The sequence below is a fragment of the Caretta caretta genome, chromosome 2 (assembly GCF_965140235.1).
Source record: "Caretta caretta isolate rCarCar2 chromosome 2, rCarCar1.hap1, whole genome shotgun sequence".
Classification (NCBI taxonomy): domain Eukaryota; kingdom Metazoa; phylum Chordata; order Testudines; family Cheloniidae; genus Caretta; species Caretta caretta.
In genome coordinates, this window is record NC_134207.1 from 38,622,658 (window position 1) to 38,638,936 (window position 16,279).

A 16,279-nucleotide genomic window follows, 5' to 3' on the forward strand; every position below is an offset into this window, starting at 1 on the left:
TTGCTCATAAAGTTCCAGCAACCCCTTTTCATAAATGAGACTTCTTCCACTTAAAGGCTTTGACACATCATTGGCCCAGATTGCAGTTAAGCTGTACTATATATCCTTGTCCCATTGCCCTTCTGCTGCTTCTCTCTGCCTCTTTCTTTCCCATTCTACTACCCCTTCCTCCTCCCCATGTCATCTCACCTTGTGCTCTCTTCTTTTTATTTGAGCATAAGCTTTCATGAGCTACAGCTCACTTCATCGGATGCATGAAGTGAGCTGTAGCTCACGAAAGCTTATGCTCAAATAAATTGGTTAGTCTCTAAGGTGCCATAAGTACTCCTTTTCTTTTTGCGAATACAGACTAACACGGCTGTTACTCTGAAACCTCTCTTCTTTTTGTTTCCTTTATTGGCCATTTTCATTTTCTGTTTCTCAGTGTATTCTGCTTCGTGTACCTGATGCTGAGTCAGCTTTTCAAACAGCCGGGACCCTTCTCAGTGTATGACTTCAGATTTCACACATTGGGAGAGGCAGGTTTATAAAATGACATTCACAATGAGGGAGAAACAGACTTTTCTTCAATAGTAAAATGCAAATAGAATTGGTGAGAAGGGAGGGGAAAAAATGGAAAACTCCCGATTCAATATATTTCACAGATGATTCTTTTAATAATTCCCCTGCTTTCATTATGGTACTGTCGAAAGGTAACTGAGTGCAGGTATCTTCACAAACCCATACATACCAACCAGCAGAGCTAAGGGAAGGAGAACTAAAACTTGGAAGATACTTATAGAAACTCTGTTTCAGACCGAAGAGTGCTCCTGTAATTGTTGAAATGTGTTAAAATTCAGTTGTACAGTCTGTGGTTGGCCTACTCCGTTTCTGAATGAAAAGAAAACTTAACCCCTTGGTGTCTGGAGGCAAAATTTCACCAGCACTAAAAGATAATGTAAAGTGCATTTGTGCTAATGTGAGCACTTGAGCACTAAGGATTCAACTCTTGTTATAGTTTGAGTGTGACTTTACTTAAGAGAGATGCATCTGAGCACTCTAAAAAATTCACAGAAAACCATATTAGAGCTATATGTCCTCTAGGTTACAGCCACTAGAGGGTGAGAGGATCTCACACTTGAGAGAAAGACAGTGGTCCCCATGTTCATTATAGGAGGACAAAAGGGTGGGAGTATTATCTACAGCAGCTAATATTGGCAATGAGTGATCTAACTGTCTGGTGGCAAGTCTATAATTCTAGCATTGCTGGCACTTGAGTCCTGATCTACCCTGAGTGAAAGGTTTTGGTGCACTATGGCCTCCAATGAACTTCAAGCCAGAAAAATATTATTTTTGTGTAAAGAATTTTGCGTAAGATCAATTTTTTGCTGTGCTAGCTTGACAGACTTGGAATTGCATTCTAGACAGAATGGAAGATTTAGCAGTGGGTCAAGCGATTACAACATGATTTAAGTGTGTATGATGTGGAAACAAAGTTTATTTTTAAGGGTTAGAGAATGAGTGTGTAGAACTATGCATGCTGGAAGATGCATTCTTTGACAATAAATACACTAAAACACATACTCCGTGATATTGCGGAAGAGGTGAGCAAGGGAAGGGTTACAACCAAGAATATAACAAGAAGGAATTAAGCAAACATGCTGAGAATGATAGGGAAGTTAGGCAGCCAGTGTAAAACCTCAAAGCACACAGTAGATTACACCATCCTCCTTCTAAAACAACCATTCTGAACATTTTAATTAGGGTAACTGTAATAATATATTTATCCAAGCCCCTGTTATCTTGGAGGGCCCAAAAGTACTTCACAAACTATACCAAAGTGGGAATAGGTTCATCCCCCATTGAAATGCATCCACCTCTGGGGTTTAGCAGCTGCTAAAAAGTGCCTAAGCAACACTATATGATGGGGGCTATGAAATGAAATGAAAAAAGAATATATCTATTTGAAACTTCATGGGGATTTTAATCAGGAAGAATGCAAGTTTCCTGCTCAATTTCCACTTTTTCATTACAAAGAGTGGTGTGGGATCTTTAAAGGTGGCCTGCAGAGAGAAATAAATTAGACTTGTGTTCTTTTGTTGTCTAATTTTTAAAAATAAAGTCTTATCAGACCTTCTTTATGGTGCTCTGTAAAATATTATAACAAAGCAGTGATAAGATATTCGTCTTCGAGTATCCTCTGCATATGTCTATTCTTGGGTTGCTCCAGCTGGTGATGCCTGAATGGTAGAATTTGTGACCCAGGGAGCTGCTCACTGCCAACTGTCTGAGGGCACACTATGCCATAACCCACATCATGCCTGACACACTCATTGTCCCACCTCACTGTTGTCATAATCCATATCTAAAGGTGTCATGTAAGATATCATATACAAACTGGTAACATGCTGGTCATTAATATTATTGTGTGATGCATGTATGGGTGGAGTATAAACAATTATAGATGTGGGATGGAAATATCTTCTTAAAAGGTATGTGTTTGACAAGCGGTGCATAAGTCTAGCCTGTCCTAGACAAAGGAATGTTGTTTCACCTGCTTGACTGTGTCTCCAATTGAAGTATATTTACATAGATGGTAAACAAAGCCATCAAACTATCAAGGGTCGGAGATGACCACTTAGTAATCATGCCAGGAGATGGAGGCTGCACTTGCAGAAAACCACCCTGGCTCTTGAAACAGACAATGGACTTATGCAGAAACAGAAAACCATTTTGGTATCTGTCACTTGAGGGACACAAGAGGCCAGAGGTCTTGAAATCCGAGAAGGGTGGTGTGATGCTGGCAGACCAGGGATCAGTGCATGCCCAGTCTCAACTGAACACTGACAAATCCGTAGCTGGAAGCAATCTGGCTCACCTATGTGTTAATATTGCTAAAATAGGTATTAGAATTATATGAATGTGGTTAGTGTTTAGTCTTTATTGAATGCTTGTGTGTTGTTGCATGCATTAATCTCAGTTATAACTTCTGTATCCCATACTGCAAGGTAATATGTGAATGGTTGTATTGTGAGCCTCTGTGACTTTGTAAATCACCAGACAGGAGAAAGACATTAACTACTGTGAAGTGCTGATCTTCAACAAAAGGTGTTGTGTCCTGCCCAAAAAGAAAGGTCCATCCACACCAGTCAGACTATTGTGGGACATTAAAGAGGGCAAAATACTTTGTTTTTCTGCCCTCCCCCACATGAATATGAGTCATGCAAGTGGATTCCTTCCATCAGCTGAGTTTGCAGCACAGAGCACAAAGAGAGGAGTGGAATAAAAACCCCTAATAAGAAGGAACTGGATCTCTGTGCTGCTTGGACTCTGGAGGGCAAGGTTAACTAGGCATAAACAAGAGATCCCCAGTACTTAGCCAGGGATAGCCCTAAAGGACATACATTTCAGAATAAGCAAGCTCTATAAGATTATAACTAATTTCTGTGTATATATTTACCTGCTTTAGCCTTGTAAATAACTCTCTTGTTTCATTTCCTACTAATAAATCTGTATATAGTTTATTATAGGATTAGCTCCAATCATTGTCCTTGTTATAAGCTCTAACGTGCAATTGACCTGGGGAAAGTGACTAGTCCTTTGGGACATGGAGTAACCTAAATATTGCTGTGATTCTTGGTGTAAGTGACTGTCACAAAGGTATTGTCACCTGGATGGCAAGATATATCGAAGAACACAAAAGGACTGTCTGTGAGGCCACATTTAGTCTGCTATAGTGCCTGACGAGTTTACACTTGGTGGTTGGTGAAATCTAAGTACAGAACTCACAGCCAGTTTGGGATTTGTGCCCTGGTTCTTAACAGTCTGCCCTGAGGGTGGTACTCAGGCTCTTGAGTCGCTGCAGGCAACTTTATAGATGGATCCTTCAACCAAGGAGTTGAAGTCTCTCAGAACTGACTATAGGTGAGAAACCTGCTTAGACAAGGATTGTAACTTGCTGGAAGTTAAGTGTTAGTCACTAGAAAGTGTGTTTTGTTTGTAACATTTCATATTTCTTACTTGAATTCCCTTAATCCAATGTTCTATGTTAATAAATGTATTCTTGTTTTATTACAAAACCATCTCAGTGCTGTCATATTGGTTTGAAGTGTGTCTTCAGCTAACCTAACAGGCTGGTATGTACTCTGCCTCTTTGGAGGCAGCAAACTTAATAACTTCAGCAAGGGCTTGCTTTCACGTACAGCACTATAGTGGTGCAGTTGCACTGCTAGAGTGTTTTAGTGAAGACGCTACTACCCCGATGGGAGAGCTTCTTCCATCAGTGTAGTTAATCCACCTCCCTGACAGGCGGGAGCTATGTCAATGGGAGAAGTTCTCCCATAGTCATAGCACTGTCTAAACAGGCGGTTAGGTCGGTATAACTACGCCACTCAGGGGTATGGATTTTTCACATCCCCGAGCAACGTAGTTATACCGATGGAGGTCTGTAGTGTAGACCTGGCCTAAGTGTCCAGTGGGAGGGACTGGACACTGCAGGGAGACATCTCTGGTGAACTCAGGAACTGGGGTTCACTGATGGTTACGTGCAAGACAAGGTTTGGAATGGCAGAGTCCTGTAGAGCAGTGGTTCTCAACCAGGGGTCTGGGGCCCCCCATGGGGCTGCGAGCAGGTTTCAGGGGGTCTGCCAAGAAGGGCCGTAATTAGACTTCCTGGGGCCCAGGGCAGAAAGCTGAAGCCCCACCACATGGGGCTGAAGCCCAGGGCCCTGAGCCCCGCCATCCAGGGCTGAAGCCAAAACCTAAGCAACTTAGCTGTGTGGATCCCCCTGTGGCATGGGACACTGGACAACTGCCCTGCTTCCTACCCACTAACGTGTGCTCTGGCTTTTATATGCAGAAAAACAGTTGTTGTGGCACAGGCAGGCCGTGGAGTTTTTATAGCACTTTGGGGGGTCCTCAGAAAGAAAAAGGTTGAGAACCTGGGCTGTAGAGTTTGCTGGCAAGGCAGACAAGCTGGTGTGTCAGGGCAGTGACACACAACTTAGCAGCAGCAAAGCTCACTTGTGCTGAGGCAGAGCAGTACACGGTAACTCAGTTTCCGGTGACCTGAGCAAAGTGTCAAAAAACCCTAGCTAGTAGTAGCTGTTGGAGCACTCGTGCACCTCCTTCTCCCCTCCCTTCAGTGAACATCAGCTGTTCCAGGGTGAGGGTATAACAGGCATGGTGTCCCAGCTATCTCTGTTCCTTCCAGCCATAACCAGCTGAATGGATTAGGAACCACTCTGGGGTATTCCCAGATCCACAGCTAGTTTGATCTTAGTTAATATTTTGGTAGTTCATTCATAGTTTTAGATTTTGATCAAGTTACTTATAAGTTCTTTGCTGCAAAGATGGTGGAACTGAAGACTGAAAAGCCCAGATTTAAAAGGTGCATTTCATGCCTGGCTGTGTTCCCAGCATCTGACACATGTGCCAGGTTCCTGGGATGTTTGGGTGAGGCACACTCACTGTCAAAATGCTCAAGTTGCTCAACCTTTACAATGTGAGCAAAACAAAAGAGGCAGACAGTGCTTCAAGCGATTTTACGATAAGTTCTTGTCAGCAAAACTATCTGGAACTGAGTGAGTGCAAGGTTCAAACACATCTTAGAGACTGGCTTTGGCTCTGAGTGAACCAGTAAGGAAGAAAGCTAAAGCCTCCTCCTCAGTACTCAGCGCTAAAGGATCCAGAAGCAGGAAGGATCCAAAGACAAAAGCCTCTCTCACCATGACGGCAGCTTCTGTTTCTAGAGCCAATCCATTGGTGAGTACAAATGCTCTATCCTTGCCAGTTGCAACCTCTTTGAAAAAACCCAATCCGTGAGAGGAGGCACCCAACCAAAGGATCTTCAAGGAATCTACCAAGAGTACAGATTCTCATGGTAGAACCAGGAGACTTGCTTCTTTGGATCCAGTCCTGTCGAATCCAGCTGAGCCAATTCCAAAAATTAAAACTCAGGAACCAATGGTTTGAGGGAAATATAAGGATCTGATAACCAGTACTGACACAGCACTTCAAAAAATAGTTATAGTGCAGAATATAAATCAGATGCTTCTCTGATTCCATCAGAGATTAACCCATGTGTTGCGACTCAGCAGGAATCAGACATTTTCTTGGCACTGGTTCAACTGGATGCTTCCCCCGTGAAGAGAAGTAGAGTTGAGGATGTCAGGATTTCTCCATTACTTCCATTACCTAAACCTCCTTCTGGATCTCCAGAAAAAGTTTTTCTCCACTCTCCTTTATTCAACCTAGAAGAATGATATCTCCATTTCCATCCAAACTAAGAATGGGCTCAGATGGCAGAATGGGTACAGATTAGAGGTTGCATTTGGAAAAAAGACCATTACAGCAATTACATGCATTTCCTTTGGATCCATACGGACAAAGATATTTCCAGCTGTCAAGAGACTGGCTCCTGAGTGGTTTGGCCTAGTGGTTGGAGCAGGAGTCAGGTGTAGTGAGGGGGGAGGGGGAAAGGTCAGAATAAGAATCAGCGTCAGGAATTGGAACCAAAGGTCAGAACTGGATTACATGGAGTCAGGAAAGGAAGGAGCAGGGGTGGTTTCAAGGCAGGAGCAATGCTGGGACAGGACTTGGACAAGTCTGGATGCCAAGAAGGGTCTAAGCTGGAGCAGAAGCAAGGCAAACACAGAGAGACAGAGAATCTGTGGGCATGTGCATTGAGCAGCCAGTGAGCTACTTACTGCAGCTGGGATTAAGAACAGGTCTGCTAGCTTCCTCAGTCAATAAGGCAGGGCAATCCCTCAGGCGGCCTCGCTGATGTGACCCATTTGTGGGTCAAGGCCACCAGGAGACTGAGCAGGTGCAGCTGCAGTGCCTTATTCCCAGCAGAGTATGGGCTTTTGGCCTTAACAGAAAGTCCCTCCTTGGGTACAATGATCTCATTTTGCCATCTCCAGCTCCGCATCAGGATGTCCCTATGTATTGGAATGGACATTCACTGATGTGGTACCAAGAGGACGTTCAAGTGCCTGATCTGAAAGACATAGATCCGACAATGTCCCGAAGTCAGGATAGATCTCCTCCAGTGGTAAGAGATATACTGTCAGAAGAGGAAGAATTAGCAGACGTACAAGAATGGGATCCAGACTCTTAAGGAATGACTGGTGGAGAATGTGGGATTCACACCAGCCTTGTGGCCATCAGAGAATGTGGTATTATCTCATGAGCTCATGGATCTCATGGTAAAAACATTGGTTAGTCCCTCTGTTTCTGTTGTAGAATCTTCTCACCCTGTTTTCGATATTTTGAGGGCAGCTCCTAGACAGAGGGTCAGGCTCCCTTTAGTGGAAGGATTGTCTTAACTGCCTAAAACAATCTGGAATGCACCTCATCTGTTCAGCCTATGTCCAAAAACACTGACAAATCGTGCCAATTCCTTCAGGAAGGTCTTGCTATGTTCCATACTCATCCCTCGTCTAAACTGTTCGTACTAGAGGTTGCACTACACAGGTCAAAGGGTATACAAGTTCACTCTACTCCTTCTGTTAAAGAAAGAAGAAGACTGGATGTGTTTGGGAGGAAAATATTTTCTTCAGATTCTTTAGGTATGCAAATAGCAAATTACAAAGCTGTCGTGGCTAGATAGCAATATTATTTAGGAGGGTAAATTGTAATGTTCCTGAATGCTCTCCTGGAGAAGCATAAACCTGCTCTTCCAGTGGAAGGGAAAATTGTTGCTAAATACCAGTTGAGAGCAGCATTTGAGTCTTCATATGTATCAACTAGAGCAGTAGCTTCACCTATTGTATTAAGAAGACATGCTTGGCTGAAATCAGTGGGTCTTCCTCAGGAGATAAGGATGAGAACTGAGGATCTTCCCTTTGAGGGAAATGGTTCATTTAGTATACAGACAGACAATGTGCTAGAGAAAATGAAGAATGTCACTCTACAGCTAAATCTTTAAGGATGTTTAATACAATAAGATCATCCTCTGTTCTATTTTTCCGATACCAGAGACCATACCCATCTTTTTTGTCATCAGCACCATACTCCTATTAGAGAAGGAATTATTATTACCAATAATATTACCAAAAACATCATTCCTCTTAACAACAACAGCAGCAGCAAAAGAAGAGGTCGTTTAAACCTCACAATAATTGGAAAATCTTCAATTTCATCTTCTGCTGCTACTCGTCCAAGATTACATATTTGACATAAGGACACAGAGCTTCAAACCTGTCTTGTTAGATTCTGTTGTCTCTCTGTTTGGGGACCACCTGTCCCATTTTTACCATCAATGGGAACTAATAACATAAGACAGGTGGATTCTAGAGATTACTGAATGCTGTTGTTTGATACAGTTCAAATTGGGGGCAGGGATTCCAGCAGGTCAGCCTCATTGTTTGGGAAAGGTCCTGAGAACTCCTTCAATAGATTCCCAATGTATTCCCTGACATGGCCAATAATAAAGGGATAGGCAAGGGACGGGACCAAGCTGACCATCAGGGACTTAATATGCTCCCCCCACAGTTAGATTAACTTGGACATGAGGATAGGGTTTCACATCCCCATGTACACATCGTAGAAGGATGGTGCTCCAAGGTGATGCAGGATTTGGGACCATCAAATTCTGCACCAGGGTTTGGGCACATCCTGAGTCCACAAGACCTACCACTTCTGCCCCACTCACCTTTATGGGAGTGGTCAACTTAGCAGGCTGTGATCTTTGAGCTTGGGTTCGACCATCCCAATTTGCTCAAAACTGCGTTCCATGAATGGGAACTCAAAAATCCATGCCCAGGACAGCCACATGAAAAGCAAAAATCTCAGGCTTTGCCATTGTCTTGGGAGCTTCCCCGGGTCCCTGGGAGGTCCCATTGCATGGGGGCTCCCTACTTGGTTTTCATGGTTGTTACCTTCTTAAGACCAGGTGGGTTGGTGGTTTCTTGAACTGGGGTCTGAGTCAATGGCTCCAGACCTTGGTCCAAGCTATTGAAGGTCCCTGTGACTTATGGGACCTCCTGAGTGCTGGTGAGGGGGGAGCAGAGTGGAGCCCCACAAGATGTGAGCCCCCATGGCCAGCTTTCTCATTTTCCTGCACTGGTCCTTTGGCCCCAGTGGGCCCCTCATGGAGTGTCATCACGGCAATCTTGGCCACCAGATAGTTCTCCATGAGGCAAGTGACATTGGCCATTGTCTTGGGTTGATGCCATAGGACCAGTCCTTTCCACCAAGGAGAAGTATCTGGGTTAACTGTTCAAGTAAAGTTATCTCTGTCTCCTGGGCTTCTGTCTTTGTCTCAGGTCTGACATCTCCAACATGAATGTTGTAGCTTTTGGGTGACCAGGCAAGGCAGCACTCCCAGAGGATACTGCTCCTCCTGAAAACATTGCTGGAACATCTCTTTGGAGATGTCTAGAGCATCAAGCATAGCTGCTTTGACCTGCCATCATTTCATGAAATAACCAAGTCCAAAGCGTGATAAGCTGTGTGCACCGTCCTGCTTAAATACAGGGCCAGCATCACTGCCCATTGTTTGAGAGGCTACCAGGCTGCTGTGGCCACCTCCTTGAAGGTTTTGAGGAAGACCTTGGGGTTCTTGTCGGGCTTCATCTTTGTAAGCCTGACGGGGTTGGGGTTGGGGCCACTGCCAGATGGGCCTGCTGGTCCTGCTATAGCAAGTGGTCATAGTACTGTGACCACCTGTTATATCAGCTGCTGCTTTTGGACCACTAGATCACAGATTAACTGCTGCCACTGTTAGGCCACTTGCTAGAAGAGATGTTGTTGATGTGGAGCATTCTGCTCTGTCATCTACTTCAGCAGTTGATCCATACCCATCTGACAGCGGGGTGGGGGATGGGGAGTAGACTATTTCCTGTAGGGTTCCTCTTTTTTCCCCCCTTTATTTTAAGGATTGACTGGTTCCTTTCCACAGGGACTAAGTTGTTACCCACCAAATCTGTAGTAAGTGGCCTTGTGGTCCTCCCAGGCTTCCCTGCCTAGGGTGGGGAGGGCGTTCCACCTCCAGGGCCCACTGTTGTGTGGCTCTGGCCCACCAGATAACTGTCCCTTCAACTCTTATGCCCCTCTCAGGGAGGCAGAGGGGCTCAGCCCCCAAAAGTTCCAAAACACAAAGAAAACACAACTGAATACTGGGCTGTCCCCCAGCCTTCCAGTGGGGCTCCCCATCCTTCCTTTCAGATTTGTCTCCAAAATAGTCTCTTACTTGAGCATTGCTCCCTTCTGGGCTTTAATGGCTCCTCCCCAGTGGCTACAGTGGCTAGGCAGCCCATCCCTCTGCAACTCTGCAACCGGAGCTCCCTTCAGGCAGAGAGGCACAGCTCCATCCTCCTTCCTGGCTAATCACCCCTCAACTGAGCTAGGCTCTCTCCTCTTGTTCCATCTCCAGCTTGGCATTGTGGAGATATAGCAGGGCAGGGTCAGCTGGGCCCATATGCTCTCCTTAACTCCTTCTCTGCTGGTGTGGGGGTCCTCTCTGCCCCACACACCTACATTTTGTTTTTGTAAGGGAACGTTATATGACTGAAAGCAAAAATGCATTAAGGGGAATGGGAGGGATTTGGAGGATTGGTGATAGGAGAGAGCCTTTTACTCCTAGGTTGCAGGTTCACGTCCAGTCCAGGTTGGTAGTGACTGTGAATGTTTACTATTTGGTTGCCTGTATGAAAGGAGCTGGATGGTCTCAGTTCAGCTCCCACTGGGCTTGTATCCACATCTCCAGTAGCTGGCTTGTGGCAATTTCCTGCAATACCTTGGAAAAAAACCTTCTTGAATTAAGTTTAAGTATCTTTGGAGTCCACTGTATTAAGACTATATTGAACAATGTGGCAGGCAAGAATGATCTTTTGGATCAATGCGTGGGAGTGGATTTCCTGGGGGAATATCTAGGGGAAGGTGAAGGCAAATTCCTTGTCCTCAGTTATTCAAAAATCCCACCTTTTGCAGCTATGCTCTGAGGAGAGAACCATCATCCACTGATCACCTGTTCCAAGGGTTGGAGATCAAAGGCCTAAGCTATATAAAGAAACAGGCTGATCTGTGCAGTCTGTGTCCATGTTATGAGCTGAGGCAGTTATGACCTTGTAACCACATAAAAACTTCAAGGTGGAGTTTGAAGGACTGACTCCTGCAAGAGCCCTGCTGGAGTTGGGGTGATCTCTGACAAGCTTTTCAGCCTGTGCATAGGTTCTTTTATTGTTTCTAATATGTTTTCTCTGTAATGCTTTCCCCTTAAGAATAAATGTACTTTCAAAAAAAAAAAAGCTGTGGAGTAACTCATAACTGTGGGCAATTCCGCTGTTTATAGCCTCCAAGGAGAAAACAAAGCAGAGGACCTGGCCTGTCTTAACAATCTGGCTTGCTGGGAATATCACAGTGTAGGCAGGGAACTGTAAAGTCTGGTCAGAAGAGAGAGAGACACACACACACAGGTCTCCAGCCAAGAGAGGTGATGGCTGAGAACCAGAAGCCTAAACATGGATGCCCTGGCTGAACCACAGAGGGGAAATACAGGTGCAGTTGCCCTGAGCTGTGACATGGCTGTATCAACTTTTCTGAGAAGAACAGGATGGTGAAGACTGAACTCTCTTACCCCTAGAGATGATGCCTCAAGATCAGAGCTAAGGCAGGTTGGCCAGGGAATATGGGGAGGCTTGCAATGCTGACCTGACTGTGTTGTTCCTATTCTGTGGCTCAAAGGAGGATGCTGGTTTCCAGGGCTGCCATCCTAGTATCTTTCACTAGCACTAGATGCACATAAGGTTGGGTTTTTTAAATTAAATGACTATTTGATTAAATTGTTTAATATAGAACAGTTTAAGGAATGTCAAGATGCTATTTTAATCACAAAGAAAAAATATGAATGCATTTGAGGAAATGAAAGAGAGTCACATGCAGAGCAGACTTTGTGCCACATGTAATACCCTGATTGAGAACCACTACACGCTCTCCCGAGCAAGGTTCTTGAGACACAATTAAAGAACCAGTTAGATGGCTTCCAAAAGGAAATGAGACGTCCAAAAGGAATGAGCTCAATGACCTTTTCTTGATTCCAGCAAGGTCTGTTACACAATAATGTTACATTGTTCTTTTAACAGTCAACCCTGCAGCCTGAATCATAATATCACTTTTTATTGTTTTAGATTCTCTTTAATTATGTCTTTTCTTTCATGTAGCTTGTTGTAGGATGTCTTATTGTGCCATGGTCTCTTGTATTTCTCTTGCTAAAAGAGCAAAAGCAAGTGAAGTATTTTATAAAGATGGATCACAGTAGGAAGAAAGATGTGGTTATATTCTATTTAAACTCTACTCACTCTCGCTGAGTGACTGGATCTTTCTGCAAAAACAATGTAATGAACGATGCTGGTATTCCAATTTCTGTCATTAGGCTTCAGAATGAACACCAATTGATGCTTTTTCATTTTTGTTTTGAAATGAAAGCTTACATTTTTCAGAAATTTATGGTGGCCCCAAAAGACTTCTGGAATGCCACATTACCACAGGCTGGCTTGGTTCTACCCCTGGTTATAACTCATATTTATTGTGATGAGAGAGGAGACTGATAACTCACAAGAGGTTAGTGCTTAGGTATTGTAGGGGTCCAAGTAAAGTGTAAGCTTTCATGTACCTAACTTGCTGCAATATTTAGGCACTACAAAGTGAGCTGAGGGGAGATTACCTTAACACACACACACACACACTTGTATTAGTTAGTGTAATAATCTTAAAGATGAATTGCAAATATTTACCCAAATCAAAAATAAATTATATGGCTAAGATCCCAAATCACTAATATATTGTAGATTTAAAATTTACTAGTAAACAGATTCTGTAACAAGCTATTTAAAAACAATGGGTTAGATCCTCAGCTAGTACAGATAAGTAAAACTATACCAGTTTACCCCAGTTGAAGATCTAGCCCCTATTCTTTTAAAAATCAGATTGAAAACTTGTTTGACATAATGCAAAGTAATTTCAGGGACATTTTAGCGAGAGAAGTAAAATCTATGTTTTCAAAAATTTCAAATATTATGGATTTTATAGTGAACAAAGAGAATTTAATTTTGCAGCTACTTAGATTTATTGCTGAAAAGAACTGCTGTGCATGACTAGCTGGCTCTTCGATGCATGTCCAAGCATACTGCTGTAGGCAGGAGTCTAGACAAGATGGAGAAGTAGTGTCTATCTCTGTTCTGCTTCTCAGAGTGGCAAGAAGATACAGGACTCTCTGAGCTAGCGAGTGGAATCAGCTTCCTTCCAGGAGTTGAGTGGTATTATTAGTAGCAGGAAACATGTTGTCACACTGTCTGGAGTGGCTCATGACTGTGAGTGCCTAGTGCAAGGCAGATTGTCAAAACCAAGGCAGAGACCCCAAACTGGTGGTGTGTTCTACAATTAGATTTCACCTAGCCAGTAACAAATGTGAATGCCTGGATCACTGTACCAGTCTTACCATGGAGTCACAGACAGTTCTCTTAGACTCTCCAGTCTATCTTGCCACCCAGACAAACTGGACTTTGTGATAAATGCTCACTTACACCAAAAATTACACTATATTCATGTAGCTCCCCATTCTATGAGACCAGTCACTTACCCCAGATCCACTGGCAACCTAGATCCTGCACCAGGGGTGGGCAAACTTTTGACCCAAGGGCCACATCTGGGTGGGGAAACTGCATGCAGGGCCATGAATGTAGGGCTGGGGCAGGGGGTTGGGGTGTGGGAGGGAGTGTAGGGTGTGGGAGGGGGTGTGGTGTGCAGGAAGAGGCTCAGGGCAGGGGGGTTGGGGTGCAGGAGGGGTGTGGCAAGGGGTTGGGGTGCAGCAGGGGACTCAGGACAGGGGGTTGGGGTACAGAGGGGTTCAGGGAAGGGGGTTGGGGTGCGGGGTGCAGGAGGGGTTTGGGGTGCAGGCTCCGGCTTGGCGCCACTTACCTCAAGCGGCTCCAGGGTGGCAGCAGCACACAGTGGGGCTAAGACAGGCTCCCTGCCTGCCTTGGCCCCACGCTGCGCCACGCTGCTCCCGGAAGCAGCCAGCACGACGTCCCTGTGGACCCTGGGGGGGCAGAGGGCTCCGTGCACTGCCCTCGCCTGTGGGTACCTCCCCCGAAGCTCCCATTGGCTGCGGTACCCTGTTCCCAGCCAATGGGAGCTGCGGGGGGCAGTGCCTGCAGGTGAGGGCAGCACGCAGAGCCCTCTTCCCTCCTCCCCCAGGGGCCACAGGGATGTTGTGCCAGCCACTTCCGGGAGCGGCACGGGACCCGCAGGGCAACAAGGGTGGCAATCCCGCGGGCCGGATCCAAAGCCCTGATGGGCCGGATCCAGCCCGCAGGCCATAGTTTGCCCACCCCTGTCCTACACCAAAGACAATATAGCTAATCCTGCAACAAACTATCTAAAGGTTATTAACTAGGAAAAAATGTTATTTACAGGTTAAAGGAAACAAACATAAACACACAAATGAGCTATCATCTAAATCCTAAGGGTGACAGAGTTGTAGAGTTCTGTCAATTCAAAGTGTCTTTCAGGTTGGACCCAGGACATAACCCCTGGGGATCTCTGGCTTCAGTTTGGTTTATCTGACTCCGTGAGAGTTCAAACAGATGAAAAATCTTCACATCAACTATGTGGATGTGGCAATTAACAAAGCTTTTGTCTTATAAATGGCCCACTTAAATTTGGATAGTTCTAGTTGAGGGGAGGGAGGGGATGTTTCTGTGCCTGGGTTCATAAGTTGAGAGCAAACGTTTTCAAAGTTATAAAGGGAAACTTACATATTTTCTTACAGCCTGGAATTCAGACATTACAAGTGAGATTAATCCAGCAATTTACAAGCATTTCACAGCGTCTAAACACTAAATGAATTCTTATAGGACTCATACCTATTATGAGCAAAACTAACATATGGGTGAACTGGTCTGGTCTCCAGCTATGAGCTTGTCAATTATTAGCTAAAGCCTGCAGTCTTGGCAAGAGCTGGCACATGGTCTGCCAGCTTCACGCATGTGTAATACGGTAGTACTTATAGATCCCAACTGGGATGGGGCCCCTCCCTGTGCTGAGTGCTGTATGGACAATGAAAATTCATGCCCCCAACGGTTTAAAGTCTAAAATATTGTTGATTAAGATGTGGAATTCAACTAGCAAATTAACTCTGGGATATACATTCGTCCATAATTGCCTGGCACCTTTGCCTGGTCAATATCCAGTTCTAGGAGCAGCCATCCCTAGAACGATGTACCACAAACTTCAGCACTTATGATCAAGGGCATGTGCCAACACAGATGTAGATCTAAACTAACATTTTTTTTTACCGGGTTTAGGTAAATAAATAAATTAAATACATAGTGGGCCCCTGCGGGTGGAAGAGAAGGTAGGTACACGTGCTCTTTGGAGCTAGACATATCCATGGGCACAATCCCCACTCCAGCAATGCTCGAAGGTCTATGTGCAGGAGTAGCTCCAAAAAAAGGGCTTCCACGGCATCACTGGCCTCTTTAAGAAAGAGAAGCTAGGAATGGGGGAAGGTACAAAATCCCAGCTCTTAGTGTAGTAAGTTCAGCTGCTACTATGGAACAGGGAAAGCAACTGATGACTCCTTTGAAGCCACTCAGCCATCTATCTGCTGTTGTCCCAAAACACCTGTGCTCAGCTCAGGAGCAGATGACTCCAGGAAATGTACACATAAGAAGGCAGCCATCAACCCCCACCCCCCGAAACACCTGTGCCTCTGCCTTAGCTGTGTTGTTCATGGTGGGCCCTGTGCTCTCTGGCAGCAAGGCTCCAATAGAAGTGTTCTGACAGAGCTTTTGCAGCTAGTGGTTGCCCCCAGAACCTCCCTTTAAACAAGTTTCCTGCCATAGGAGGAAGAGGAAGGGCATTGCCCTACTGAGGGAATCTCTATGGGACCAGTAGAGCCCCATGTGCGTCTCCTCCCTACTTTCAATCCTTCCCTCCTTTGCCCATCCCCTAGGGCCTGTGGAACCTAGGAGAAGGGGAAAACTTTATTTCTGTGAAGGCAGCTGAGCCTACTTCCTTCATTGGTGGGCACAAACCATAGACATAGTTTGACTTCTATATTTGGGGGGGGTAATGGGAGGTGGTGAGGCTCTGTGGGGGATCCAGGTGTGTGTGGGGGGCACTCTGGATGCAGGGGGTAAGCCTTTGTGGGGGTGGGGATTCAGGCACAGGGGCACTCAGAGGAGGGCTTAGTGGAGTTTGGCAGAGAAGTCTGGGAGAAAGGGGGCTCTGGATGCAGGGGGTGAGGCTCAGTGGGGTGGGGATTCAGGTGCAGGTGGCCTAGTGGGGGGGGGGG